At 38.0% G+C, this 14,618-nt stretch overlaps 1 protein-coding gene across 4 annotated transcripts in view; it reads left to right on the top strand.

Annotated features, from left to right (window-relative positions):
- Nucleotides 1–14,618, top strand: part of SPSB4 (splA/ryanodine receptor domain and SOCS box containing 4) — a 143,367-nt gene that overhangs the window by 16,647 nt on the left and 112,102 nt on the right. The window contains exon 1 of one of the 4 annotated variants that reach the window (XM_080605225.1): nucleotides 5,972–5,990. The exons of 1 other annotated variant lie outside the window; for it this stretch is intronic. The gene's annotated coding sequence lies outside the window, so the exon portion shown is untranslated. Of the gene's footprint in view, nucleotides 1–5,971; nucleotides 5,991–6,584; nucleotides 6,604–8,632; nucleotides 8,652–14,618 lie in introns of those variants that run through there. 2 more of the 4 variants (XM_080605215.1, XM_080605226.1) reach the window with 2 other exon arrangements.

Raw genomic sequence — 14,618 nt, 5'->3', positions numbered from 1 at the left:
TATTTACCTTTCTTGAAAGTGCGAGGAAGCAGAGGGTATGAGCACTTTGATACTCACGAACTCAGCTGTTTCACAGAAAGCCTCTGGAGAGGTGTTGGAAATCTGAGGGGTCTCACAGTTGGGTGGTCTGCAAAACAGCCCACCTCGAGTCTGGGTGAGGTACGAGAGGAAAGAATGCAATTACAGGCTAATTAGAAATCCAGATTCTCTTCTGCAAAATGTGAAGTTTCCTTTTCTGCCTCAGAAGTGAAACAGACCTTACCAGCACTTAAAAACAAACTTGCCAGCAAAGAAATGACATAGTCCAAAATACCCAGTAACCAGTGATTAGACTTTCTGCTCAATTCATGTCTGCAATCTCTAACTACTCACCTGCTGGCTGCTCTGATGGGAGAACAGAGCCCCCTCATGAAGAGTCTCTCCCACAGAACCTTCTTAAGGTGGGTACGTTCCAAGTAAAAAGTTCTTTCTCCTTCTACTCCAACCCCCAACAGTATTTTCTAACTAATAGACATTTTTCTGAATATTCCTAACGCCTGTCACTAATGCCCGCTGAGTACTTTTTTTGCTGTTTCTCCTGCACTGCAAAGAGGTGAAGTACTGTGAGCTGAGCAATACGGCAACTGGCCTTTCTAGAGGAAAGGCAGTTGCTTATGAACATGATTAATGGCAAATCCATGCTGTGAGGCTGGATTTGTGCTTGCTTTGGGTGGTGTCTAAGGATTTTATTAGCACATAAAAACAGTTTGCAGAAAGATCAGTTTACTGAATGGGTCTAGCAGAATTTTTTCTTCAGATTTATTAGATATTTTTGGATTGAAGGAAAGCACTTCTTTTCAAATGTGTCATTAGATTCCTTGTGGAAATATTTGTCAGATGTTCACATTCAGCTTCCATACTCAATTTAATGTCTAGGTAAATGTTAAGTAAATTTTATTGATTATGTTAATTATACAATCAATAACCTTTTAAAATGTCAGCTCTCCAATTGCACAGTTCTCAGATCATTTAAAGCTTAAATTAGTGTGTTAATTTGAAAAAATTTCCCTAGATTTAGTCATCTCTCTTGAATCAAGCCAATGAATGTAGACAGCAGCAGTACCATGTGTGTATCGTGTGTGAATCATGAACAGGAAGCAAAATTTGACCTTGGGGTAACTTTCCTTCACTTCCTATGTTTCTTTCACTGTCAAGAGATGAATTATCTGAGTCCTGTTAGAACTGAGTTGTGGATAATGAATTTCCAGAATAGAGAATGATTCAATAACTCCACTGGCTGACAGAATAAGGAGCATATTGAAGGTCTCAGAACATATGAGGAAGATCTGTTTGAAGGCCTAATCTTTCCAATCTGAATCAAACAGGTATGTTTGGCTTGGGCTTCTATTTCAGTATCCTGCAAATGAATCTGTTTTTCTGCCAAGCACCATCCCATTGAGGTTCTTTACGCTAATGCAAGCAGACTGTGTGAGATGGGCCTTCTTAACTAAACCAAGCTATGGAAAGGTCCCAAACTAAACTGGGGTACGGGTCCCACTTTTGTGTATTTCCTTCCTGGAAGTTTTGCAACAGCAAGTGACAAAATGCCAGTGTTTATGTAAAATATGTTTTAACTTAATTTCACACACACTATGTCCATGATTGATATACTCCATATTAGTAACTATTTTTGAAAGAAAATTGAGCAGCTTAAAAAATTTAAAGGTGGTTAATGCACAAAGATGAGGATGTCATGTGGATGCCACCAGGGCAGGTTGGGAACAGAGTAGGCAGTAATCCTGAGCCATAGCAGAATCATGGAGAACAGGGCTGTACAGGACTTAGAGAGGTCATCTAATCTAGTTCTTTGCCCCAGGATAGGACTGGTTTCATTTTGTGGAGTCTCAGACAAAATGTTAAGTAAAATATTAATTTACACTGCCAAGCATAGTTTCATTCACCTGGACTACAGAAGTAGCTGATGTATTTATGGCCTGAAGGAATGGAGAAACTTCTGCTCAGAGAACTCGCCTGGAGTTTGACATCTGCAAACCTAATCCAGTGATCCATCAGATACTTTTGATGATCCCTTCTATATATTGTACTGTACACAGTGTTATGAAAAGGATTGAACTGGCTGTGAGCACCCCTTAGGTTTGCCCAGATGAGTGGCCACACAAAAGCCACAAGGCTTTTCATCCTTTGAAAGACAACAGAGCCCTCAGGGGTGGTGTGTGTGACCTACTATACTTTGCTGATGTGACTGTGCTGCTTTGTTTTGCACAATACTTGTAGCCTATGTGTCTTTGTACTGCTCTTTAGATCACGATGCAGGTAGGTTTTGTGCAGTATTGGGAAACTCAGTATGATGAGGTTAATAAAGGATCTTACATCACTTACATCAGGTCATACATACTGGCACCTATATGCACAGCTCCTTGTTAATCCTTGTAGGTACCCACAGATACTTACATACATTAAGTCCCTGAACGCAGACATTTGGGGGGGGGGGGGGGGGTTGTTCCCCATTCTGCTGGATTTTGATTTTATCCAAATAGCTGTCCCACCTGTAAAACTCAAATAGCTTTTTCATGCCTTGTTATGGTGATTGTGAGGTACCTGGTGACAGGGAGTGTAAGGTGCCCACAACAGACAGAAGTTTAGAATATCTATACCAGCGTAAGGGTCACTTGTTGGCCCTTTGCTTTGCCAAAGCTATTTCCCAGTCAACACAGTAGAATAATGAAGTGTCGATTGAAAATAGCAGGTAAATCTCATACTGCTGAAAAGAGTCTTGAAAATTAAAGTTGTGTAGGTATACAAGCTCTCATACAGTTAACTCACAGGCAGAGCCGTGGAAATTATCACAATAGCAGTGTCCTGTTTCACTGGTGCCATTGTTGCCTCTCAAACTCATCACTGGATTTATTTTGAAATCTTACGGTCAGATATGAAGAGTGTTTGATCTCTCTCTTTCAGTGGCCCTTTCCCTAAGGCTATTACTAGAAATACATGAAGGCATCTGCTCCTCAGTAACACAGGGAAAGCAGCGTGGTTCCTCGCTACTTAGCACCTGTTAACAAGGACAGTGCTAATTTGCATTTCTAAGGGTAAATGGGAAGAGCTGGGTTTGAGGTTTGTGCGGTGTGGGTTTTATTTATTTGGTTTTGAATTCTGTGCACATATTAGCCTGTTTTAGCTTCTTTATGTTGCTTTTTTCAGCAAAGGAGCTAAAACAATATTGAACTATTGACCAGGGTACTTAAACTGCTAAGCAACTTTTACTCTTTTTTGATGAAGTCTACTCAGTCTAGCCTGAATCGGAGGCCTTTCTGTGCTAAATCCAAGTTACATTTAATTAATACATTTTTTCCTCTTGTATTCACTTGTTTTAATTTCTTGCTATTAAAGTGTTTTTATATGTACTATGTCAGACCGTATGAATAGCTCCTTTAGCGAGTTTTTCAGAGATGGCATTACAGTGTGAAGCTATTACCTGTAGTATGGCTTAATTACATTTTCCCCTTTTCTCCTTAATAACCTGTCACGGGATTTGCTAGATGGTCAGTTTAGTGTCACCATTTGTCTAGAAATCTGCCTATATTGCTCTTTATCCTCTGCTCCTAAATCAAGGAACCCTAATGGAAGAGCTTCTCTTCTGTTGCATATTTATGTAATTGCGTTTTAAGGGTATTTTATTTTCCAGCACTGTTGTCTTGCTTGAAAACAAACAAAAACTAACCAACTAAACCAAACAAAAAGAAAAACAGAACAAACAAAACCAAAAACACAAACAAACACAGTGGTGGTGATGGCCCATTAAGCAATATGGACACCAGTAAATGCCAGCGGTACACTGCAGCTATTTCTCATTTTAATTATATCAGAATTTGCTAGCCCCATCAATACACGATGGAAATTCTTCCTGTTATTCACCAGTGCTGAATCCCTTCTCAGGCTGAATTTAGGTACATTCTTGTGTCTTCTCTCATTTCATCCTTTTTAAACAGGCACCGTAACATACATTAGTAAATGGCTTTCTTTACCACTTCCATGGTTAATGAGCGCTGGGCAGATCGGTGAGTTCCCTAAAAGCTCAGTGGTGAATTGATTTCTTTCAGTCCCATTTGAAAGGGATTATTTTGTTACTGTGCTCACCGAGGTATCTCATTCTGACAAATTCATGTAAGCATTGTGCGATTCATGTAAAACACAGATCCTCAGCTTGGTAGATAGATTGGCATTAGTAGTAATATTATCAGGTTCATTTGAAGTAACTTAAATTTTGATCCTTTATAGAACTCACTATGAGAGAGCAGATTTTGCCTTGGACAAACAAGAACTGTGTGTTGCAGAACTAATTAGTGTTGTCCCCTGCATTTTAAGAAAACACCCATGGATGACATGTTGGTTTATCTTCTTTTTTTTAAAATATACTGTAGAAGTCATTACTTCTAAGCAACACATTCAGATATTCTTTAATGTGCCCCCAGTAAAAAACAAAACAAAAACACTTCTAAGATATTCTGTATGCGTACAAAAGGTGTTTTTATGTGGATTTTGTTTTTGGTGGGAGGAGTCTTTTTGTTAATAAATCTGTTAAAAACTGAGCCAATAGCATTTTCACCTTTAACTATACAGCAAAAGCAAACTTGGAACTTGAAATCAGATAGAATTCCTGTTCCTTTTGGTCCTTCTCATTACATTCTAGGAGTTAAACTAACCTATGCTTATAGTATCTTTATTTTTTTATATCAGCATAGTCTTGACAGTAACTTCCCCTTAAATCAGAATTGGTGATTCAGGTCATGTTTGTTTGCTTGCAAACCTCATGAATTTAAATCTTTCTTTTTTTAAAAAATAATAATAACAAAATAGCTCCAGGCTCATAAGAGTCTATGGACCTTAACAATAATAAAAAAATAAATGAAAACAGTAAAAAAAAAAATCTGCCTTCCTACTTCTGTGCTGTTGACAACAGATGATACAAAATAAAAGTTAAAAAAAAAAAATTCGACTTGGCTGTTTCTTTTTAAAATCTGAATACTTCTTAAGATCTCATGGAATATGTGCCCTCACTCATCATCTTCGAACATTTGGGTTTGGTGGTACTGCAACCTCCAACACTTGCCAGCAAATCCAAAGATAACAAAGTGTTTTTTCAAAAGCTTTTTTGAAAAGGAGAGCAAGTAGAGACTTTCTCCCCCCTAGCTTTTTACCCTGAATATTCGGATGTGCAGTAGGCTTAACCACATTAGCTAGCATCTGTAGGAACTTTCACTGAACTCAGATACAGTCAAGAGCAACAATTAAATTCCTGTAAAGTACAGATTAATTCTTATTGACTGCTCTAGTTTGAGAACGCCTAAGGATTTAGGAGCAGTTTTACCCTGCAGTCGGTCATGCCCATGGATATCTTCATCTTCTGACAAAAATTCATTTTGTTCTGTGGCTGGGTACAACACTGATATTCGTCAGCGTTCTAAGGCAAGCATCTGCAAAATTATTAAGAAAAAAACATAGATTAATGTAATGGAACAGATTCAGGTAAGAGAATGGTTTAGTCTTTTGCACTTTTGGCATGTGCTAGGGCAAAGCTTGTTAGCTGGTATTTCTTTATTATGCTCTTTCAATGATTCCAAAGTAGAAGACACAGAAATGTAACCATCTGTAATTAAAGCAAATTGTCTTAATTGCTCATCCCTTTTTCAGAATGATACACCTGCAGATTGCTGCTGCTGAGGGCTGCAGTGTGATGATTTAGCAAATTGGCTGTCTATGTGCCGCTGTGTTTGGCTGTGTGCTCATCATGGAAGGAATACAACCACAGACTGGTTATGTACTGTAGGAAAATGTGTTTAATGGAAAGTTTTCAGAGCTACAGAGTTTTGCCTTAATAATATATAAGGAGGCTTTCAATCTCGTGGTTTCTTCCCAGAAAGTTATTTGCAGTTTAAGTCATAGCATACATTAAACCAAAGAAAGAAAATGAAGGAATAGGTGAGGGGAAGGTAGGAATTCTTAGAGTAAGGAAGAAAATTGTGTGTGTACAAACTCTATATTTTGTTTTATTGCTGTTTGCTTTGTAACAAGCAGTTTTATAAGAAGCTTGTCAGTGACATGTTGCAGGGATTGAGATACTGAAGATGTCGGTAAGAAATGAAACAGCCACAGTGCACCCTTGCAGCTGAAATCTTACTGGCTAGGTAGAAATCTGAGGTTGTAAGTAGCTGTGTATTTTCATATGCTCCTCGACTGCCCAGGTGCATGTTTTGGTGATTATTAACACCAGCCTAGCAGTCAGATAAGACATGCCACATAGCTTTTTGCTTAGTTACAATGCCTTTCTCTGTTGAACAATGTAGTGTCTGTAGTAGTAAATAGCAACTTCCAAATTAATTTCACTGACCCGTTTGTTCAGAAGTTTATCTCCAAAAAGATCCAAATTACTTCAGTAATTTTTCTGTTACTAAAGCGGGGTGTGGACTGACTCCAGCTGTGCCTCCTGGATTACTCAGCATTGGTCTGTTTGCAGAATTTTCCTTGCAGAAGGAACTCAGAGAAAACATTGTTTTTCTTCTTTTTTGAACCTGCCTTTAATAGCCTTTCGTGCCTAGGAACCAGGTATTAAGTGAGAAATAAATGCAAGGAACAAATCTAACTTTAAGATTGCTTTCAAGAATGCATTTGCAAGCATCAAGAATAAATGCAAATTCTTCCTGAAAGAGTTTTAACTCTTCATGTTAAATTACTTGGGAACTCAGAATTGCTGTGAAAACACAATTGCAGTTGGCGGTGCAATCTACAACTGATTGACAGTACATTTAAAGGGACTCTGAGAAAGAAAATGGCCACATGCTGCATTCCTTTATGCATGTAAAAGTGTATAATTATTTATAGTTGGTGCAAACTCTGGATATGTTGCTTTCTGAGAGGACTTGAGAACATATTTTATAGTAATCATATGATGTTACAATGATCTTTTTCTTCCAGTGACTGTTAACAGGAAATGCCACAAAATTAAATAATGTTTGAAATACTGAAACTACTACTATGTCCATCGTACAGTATGAATTTCTGTACTCCTCATGTTTGTACTTGAGTGATATACATGCTTGCAGGCTCCTTTCTAATTCCTTTATCTTCAGGGGCTGACTGACTGTGTGTTAGGGGATGAGTTCTGCCATGGAAGACTAATCTTCAGGCAGGTTTCTTTCAGAAAAGTGCTATAGAGGTTGTCTTATTGAATGAAAGCATTATAATGGGGTTGGAATTTAGTAGGAATTCCTGATGAATTTAGAAGCAATGCTGTTCTCTCCTAGACGTTTTAAACTTTTCCAAATAAAATGCATCCACACTACAGAATCCTAATATTTTCTATAGGATAGTTTTGAAGTAATACATAAATCTACTTTATTTTTGTTCAGTTTTGATATCATACACTTCTCCAGGGTTTTCTACTGATGAATTCAAAGTTGTCTATGTTTGAGATTCATGGACTGCTTGTCCTTTTAATTCATTTAGTATTTAACGTCTTTCTTGCCTTTTAGTGAAAGTAACACAATAACTTGTTATTTCAGCCACAATTTTAACTAATATTAGCAGAAAGTAAGGTTCCTGTAAATATCTATGTACTTGAGCCCCCCCGGACCCTGGAAATTCATTTCTGTAGAATTGCTCAGGTAATGTTAGTGTGTGAAAGATTAGATCAAAGTGGAAAAAAGAAATTAACTGCAGTCAGCAATTGTGCCAACACCTCATTTTTTTCTTTCTTTCTTTTTTTTTTTTTTTTAAACAGTGCATGGTGAACTTAAATATTGTGGGTATGTTGTAGTAACATGACATCATTTAGTCATTTAAAAATATTTTAAAGGAATCTTGTAAATCTTTGCTTTTATGCCATGGACTTTTAATTTGTTTATACAAATGTTAAAAGTGTAGGTTCAGTTCAACTCAGTTCAGCTGAAGGTGATGAAAGTTGTGGGTCTCTTGTGAAGCATTTCCTTAATGGCCACTTTTTTTATATGCTGTAGATATCTTTAAATAATTTAGAATTAAATCTAAAATGATTTTTTTTAATATTGTGAATGATATACAGTGGCACTGATTGTCTAATCTGGGATGCTATTGATTGTACCCTGATGCTGACAGAACTGTTTTGCTTCCCTTTGTGGTTTTTTTCACCTTTAGAGCTTGCACAAGGTGATTCTGATATCCGGAGCCATGTTCAGTGATATATAAAATGGATGAATTATAGATCACCAAGCAGAGTCTTAAACTGTAATTACAAAGAAATGGATTTTCACCCAAAGTTTGTAGATATTCACAGGTAGTCAACACCACAAACCTGACTTGATAAATTTTGCAGAATTTTACATGTCTAAAGAATGACCAAGGAAGTAAGCAATTGTTTAAGGTTTTTCCCATCCTGTAGGCAGTCAGAGATAATGTTCACAGAGAAGTCCTCATTTGGATTTCTTAATTTGTTGAAAGCAATAAGAGTTATTTTTAGCATTCCCATGTAGCTGCATGCTTCTGGCCCTGCCAGAGCAAGGTGCGAATCCAGAGCTGCCGGGCACACCTTGCTCCATGCGAGCTGACCGGAGGTGCTGCTGCCCAGCACATCCCTGCGGCCCAGCACAGAATCAGGAGCTGCTGCCACCACTGTCATTGTAGGTAACCAGCCCTGCTGCCCAATGTGAGAACTTTGTCTCTTGTAGGAAGGTTTTGCCCCCTGTTTAGTTGTGGGCTTAGACCATCTTATTAACTGACCTTCAAGGCACTAATTTGATCAAGAGATTGCTTAACTTTTTTCTGTTAAGAATTAAAAATCTGTCTTTAGGTTTTACAGGAACTCGCGATTTACAGGAATGCCAGGTCTGGCATAACACAGAGTATACATGACTTCAAAACAAATTGTAATGTTTATTTTCAGGCTTATGCCAATTACTTTATTACTTAATTATATGCAATGTTATTAGGAGATGCAACTAGCACAGTCTGCAAATATACAACTGAAAATCCTTTACTTGGTCCAAATTTTTAAAAACAACAAACAACTTGAAGTAAACAACAACATGATCCAAACTCTTACAGCCATCTGCTTGGACTACTATATTTGAGATCTACGAGATGGAAACCACCAGTATTTGTTTTTCAGACTAAAATACCATTGTAACCCAGTGAAGAAATAGCTAGTTGTGAATTAATTGAAAGAGTTGCATGCTTTTTCATCTTTCTTTGGACTTGTTGTTTTCAAACAAAGTGTAGACAGTTTCTTGTTTTGTCTTCTGCTTGTTTGCTATTCACATGTTATTTCAGCAAATCATTTCTGGCTGGCAGGTCATTTGAGTCCTTTGCTGTGAAAATTTGTTATTCATTTTATGGTAGTTTGGGATTCTGTTCTGCAGTCTGCGTAGGGTCTCATTTAGTTTCATGCTCTTATGTGAAATTCAGGAGTCATAGAGTGAACTGGGAGTAGAAAAAAATGAGCATCTCAAAACTGTCAGGATGGAGGTATATTTTGATATATGTTGCATGGTCTTTATGTAACTTGTACCTTTTTGAAAGAACTGTACTTCATGTAGCCAGTACAAAATTGGAGACAGTTGTTGTTAGAGAAAAGGAAACAATGCAACAATTTTTCCTGTGTATTATTCTCATTAACTTACAGTCTGAACTATTTTGGAATTGTAGGCTATTTATAAACTGCAGAAATAAACTATACAAATGAAAATGTAGAAATGCCATCACAACTCTTTTTTGATCATTTTCTATTTGGAAATTGCAAGGGAATGTTTTACGTCACTGTGGCATGGATTTTACCGAGTGTGTCTGCGAAGAGTGGGGCAGCTGGCACTACAGGTGTTCCGACCTAATAGGTGTGCTCTGTATTGCCTAGCAAATGCTGCGTATTCGGGGTGTGATGGTGAGGGAAAGAGCTTGATGGAGCCTTAACAGGCACTACAATGTGTTTTGTAGCCTGCTTATAATCAACTTTTTTTTTTTTCTATAGCAAATTGGGCACATGATCAGTTGTCTTTGCCTTTTTAAGGAAATTGCATTTTATGTTTTGATTTGTAATCTGCTTGCATGAAGCAGAGGAGTATCTTTCACTTTATAGGCAGATAAATATGATTGAAATTCTGGTTGTTTTTATTTTTTCCCTTTCTTTGCAGAAGGTATAATTAAGATGTAGCTTTTTTTTTCCTCCTACTAATTTATTGCTACCACTTTAAGAAACATCTGAATTCCTGAGGAATAAAGAAGTGACCTACACAAAGCCTCTTAAATTACTGGGAAGCATTATAATCCTCCCACTGGGGATGGTAGGAAGGAATCAGTGTTATACTGCAGTTGGACTTGACATAGGGCACTTTGGTTATACGTGAAACATCAAATGTAAAAGAAAAATTACACAAGTCTATACTTTTCCATTCTATACTCAGAGATCAGTCAATATACAGTATTCTACTGACAATATGTTTTCAGTATGTAGGCAGATGTGTAACTTGATTTTAACTGCACTTTGGTTATGCTGTGCAGAGCTGGCGTGCTATTTGTTTTACTGCTCGGGTTGTTGTAGAGCTAAATCCTGTGTTTGCATTTCTGAACTAACCAGTGGTAAGATATCCTCTGTTCGGTATCTTCTCTTACAAAGCCACTCCAGGTTTCTCGCTCTTATCTGGGGTGTAACTGCTAGGGCAGTTTGCATGCATACTAAGAAAATGTTTACATTTCTGAGGACTGAAAAAGTTGTTTAAGACTAAGTGGCTGGAAAAAGAAATTGGTTAATGCCTCTGCAAAGAGTCTTACACTTTCTAAACATTTGAGAAACGAGGATTGGCAGCACTTGCATAGATTGTTAAATAGTATGTATGATTCATGGGAAGATGACTATCAGAGGGAAGGCAGGAACTCCGTTGTTGCCCTTTAGACTCATCTGTTCAGATGGAGCAGCCACCAAATCTCTGAAACTCACAGCTGCTTGCAAATATGATTCTTTTTTTTCCTTAAGATAAATCATCATGTTAATGTTTCAGAATTTCGTCCTGTTGTTACATCTGAATAGTTAGTAATAGTCTTACACTTCTAGTGTGTGTGTGCCATTTTTATGGTATGGATGCTTAATACATGTCCAGAAATAACATTTATTACAACTGATGAGTAGCTGCTCTGGGGAGTAATAAAGTGACTAATTTCCTGTTCCACATAGCATTGCAGTAGCATCAGGTTATAAAAAATACTTCGGGATTAAAAGCAATTATCTTTCTATGTCTGTCTTGATATTACGGAAATTAGCTTATTGGGGGTTGGCTTTGCCTTAAAAACAAAACAAAACAAACAAAAACAACTTTAGCTCATGAGGAATGCCCATTATTTGCGTATGCCTCTTGATTTTTCAACTCTCTCAGTAGAGTAACATGGGTAGATTTTTGAGGAAACAAATTCCAGCATGTTCCGAGTTCACAAAGTCATGATCGTGAAGGTGAAACATTTGTAAATAGTGTCTGCAAATATGTCCCGTGCCTACAGGTTATGTTAGCATCACTAGGTGTGGCCAAATACTGTGAAACTGCTTTGTTTTCTCCTCTTTCTGTGGTGATATGGTATCAGTCTTATGTGTGAGGAGTATTTGTCAGCAGTAAATGTGTCTCACAGAGGCCTCATTGAGTTCTCAAGTAAATTAGATTGCCAGATCTAACTTACTTGTGCCTTTTATTCAATACGTCAGTCGTACATGTTATGTTCTAAAAAAATCTTGTGTGATTATGTGCTCGTGAGCTGAGAGTTAGGTGAAGATTAGGGAGAACATCAAAGCTACAGTTAAATGGAAGAAAGATGAGTTAAAGCCAAGTCATTAGAGATCCCTTTGAAGTGTTTTCAGATTAAGAGCTCTCTTTTAAGTGGGACACCTACCTGCCTTTCAATATTTAAATAATAAGACATGACAGGCAATGCTTTTCTGAAGGATTATTGTGTGCCATGGTGTATTGTAGAGGCATGAGGCCAAAGGCAAGTGACTTCAGTGGCGGAAAGACTGTAGCAATCCTTTCAGTTCGTGGCTAGGATCTTTCTGCCAGTGCTAAGCAGACATTTAGAAGGTGAGAAGACCACACAGGGTATGCACTTTTAAATGAGTCTTGCAGATGATAATGTGACATTGACATTGGCTAGAGATGAGGATGGCTGTGATATGATGTTATGTTTCAGCATAGATAATGGATCTTCCTGTTAGATGCTGTAATGACAGTTTACAAGAAACAAATTTATTATCCCTTAATCAAATTAAAATCCTGCCTGTTCCTGCTACCTGTGCTAATCCATTTTGGCCCTGTCAAGCTTAATACAACATTTAAAACAAGCAAAGGAGACCTGGTGGATGGTGATCATGTATATGTTAATGCAAATGAAGGCAAACTGAGTTTGAGAGTGCTTTTCTGTATGGAAGGTGACAGCTGGCTTTTCGTGTGTGTTTGTGAACACCTACATATTCAGAAAACTCTCAACATTTCCCCTAATAATTCTACAGATTCATAGCCATACCCAGAATTATTATTTTTATAGTGTGAAATCAAAACTGGCGTTGTTTTGGTCTCTGTACAAAGAGCTTTTTCCCCAGAGAACCTGCAATACAAAGTTCACGGAATCATGGTGTGATTTATGTTGGAGGGACCTTCTGGAGGTTGTCTGGTCTAGCATCCGAAGATGAAATACTGCTGAAGAGACAAACAGGAAGCAGGGATGGAATAGTTAATATAAATGCAAAAAGTGTGCAGTAACCATCCAGTTCCAGATAGGTCTGCTCTCTGTCTATGAGCTGGTGGGTGCAGTCATCTCTGCATAAGCACAAAGTGGGGAGTTTTGGTAAGTCTGACTGAGAGCTGGATTGGAGGTGTACTGATCAATGACTGCACTGATAGAGAAGGGTAGGGGAAGGTATTCCCGTGTCTGTGTTCCTGTATGTACTGGAATAAGATCTTCAGTTATGTCAAGTAATGACAATTATCAGGAAAAAATAATCATAACAATGACTGTGCATAACTGCAACAACTTTTCACGTAAACATTGTATCCTAGACAAATATCTTACGTGCAGTCATATTACTGTGTGTATTCATCCTTCCCCTTGAGAGCTGTTGCTTACCATTTCTGTTAAGTTACCTCACAGATGGTTGTAGATGGGAACGTGTTAAAGGTGACAGTAATTGGTCTGCTAATAGGCAATTGCATTAGAGAGGCTGCTATCTTAATCTAGGGTGGGGGAAACATGTTTCAGAAATAGTAATTGTAAAGTAAAGCTTGCTCTGTCTGAAAGAAGCTTGAGTATGTGCATATACCTGTAGCGGGCAGACATCCACCCAGCTGCTTGTCAGCAGAAACTTGGTTGCACAAGAATCGTTTTATAAGGCTCAGAAGCTCATTTTTCTGATGATGCAAAGAACAGGAGCTGATGTTGCTAAGCAGCTGGCATACTCCCTTGATTTCAGAAGTCTTTTCAAGAGGATTTAGTACTACAGATCATTAACCTGTAGGCCTTGAGGACTTGTTCCTCAGTCCCACACCTGCTAATGTGAGCTTTCAGGCTCCATTTGTATCTTGATTTTGTGGGTCACTTTCCATAAAAACCTCCATTCCACAACTTTTTTTTTTCTATTTCATTTTTTTTCCAAGTGCATTTCAAGGTGTAAACAGAAGTTTTGATTTCTCTTTTTATGGAAGGGAAATATTTATTTTTAACATGGTGCAATTCAGTCCCCTTCTGATGACTTTTTAGTGTTTAAAATTTTACTGTTAAAGCTGCAAATTATTTCTCTGCATTGCTAATGACAGGAATATCAAATAGCATTTATTAAGGCTGTCATTGTTGGAACTGAGGGTTCTTAATTGTAACGCTTTTAGTGTGATGAAGAGCGGCCCCCCTCCATGCTGCATTGTTGCCATTTTCTACAAAGATGCTTGTGAAGTTATTTCAGGGGCTCTTGAAGCAGCTTACTAGTTCAGAGAGTAACTTACTATCTTCCATGTTTCACATTTGCTCTCATATAAGGGAAAAAAAAAAAAAAGAATTACAGAGGAACACGATTAGCAAATGATGTGTATTAAAAGCAGTCTGTCTCTGATAATCCTCAAGCTCTCTAGGAAAAAGTCAGCAGAACAGCCCCAGTGACCTGAATCAGCAGCTGAAATGTGCAGGCAGTGCCTGCTGCACACGTGCAGGTTGTGGTGCTGTGCAGAAACTGCACCAGTGGTTCCAGTCACACCGCATGAGGCTCGTACTGGGGATGCTTCAGGCTTACTGCCCTTGTGGAAGCCACGACGCAGTGTGCACGTGCACCTCTGTTCCTACGGGAGCTCTGGACCTGTGTGGCTGTAGCCCTGGAAGCGTGGGTTTTGTTTGTTTTTCTTTCTGGAGATATTTCGGTTTTACTTAAAATTAATATTTTCAGTTTAGTAAATATTATTTGCTAAAAGATTCAAGCTAAATTCCAAACCAAATTGCTATATCATGATGAAACCCCCTATGGTTTACGGGCATAACGGTAGCTGTGGAATGGGCAAATGGTTTCCTGTGTACAGAAGGTCATTCTTTGGTAATGTGCATGACACACAATTTTCAATTTAATGCAGTTTCCTACT

The sequence above is a fragment of the Anser brachyrhynchus genome, assembly GCF_964034855.1.
Source record: "Anser brachyrhynchus genome assembly, chromosome: 9".
Classification (NCBI taxonomy): Eukaryota; Metazoa; Chordata; class Aves; order Anseriformes; family Anatidae; genus Anser; species Anser brachyrhynchus.
Note: the sequence above shows the minus strand (reverse complement) of the source record. Positions and strands in the feature narration are given on the sequence as shown.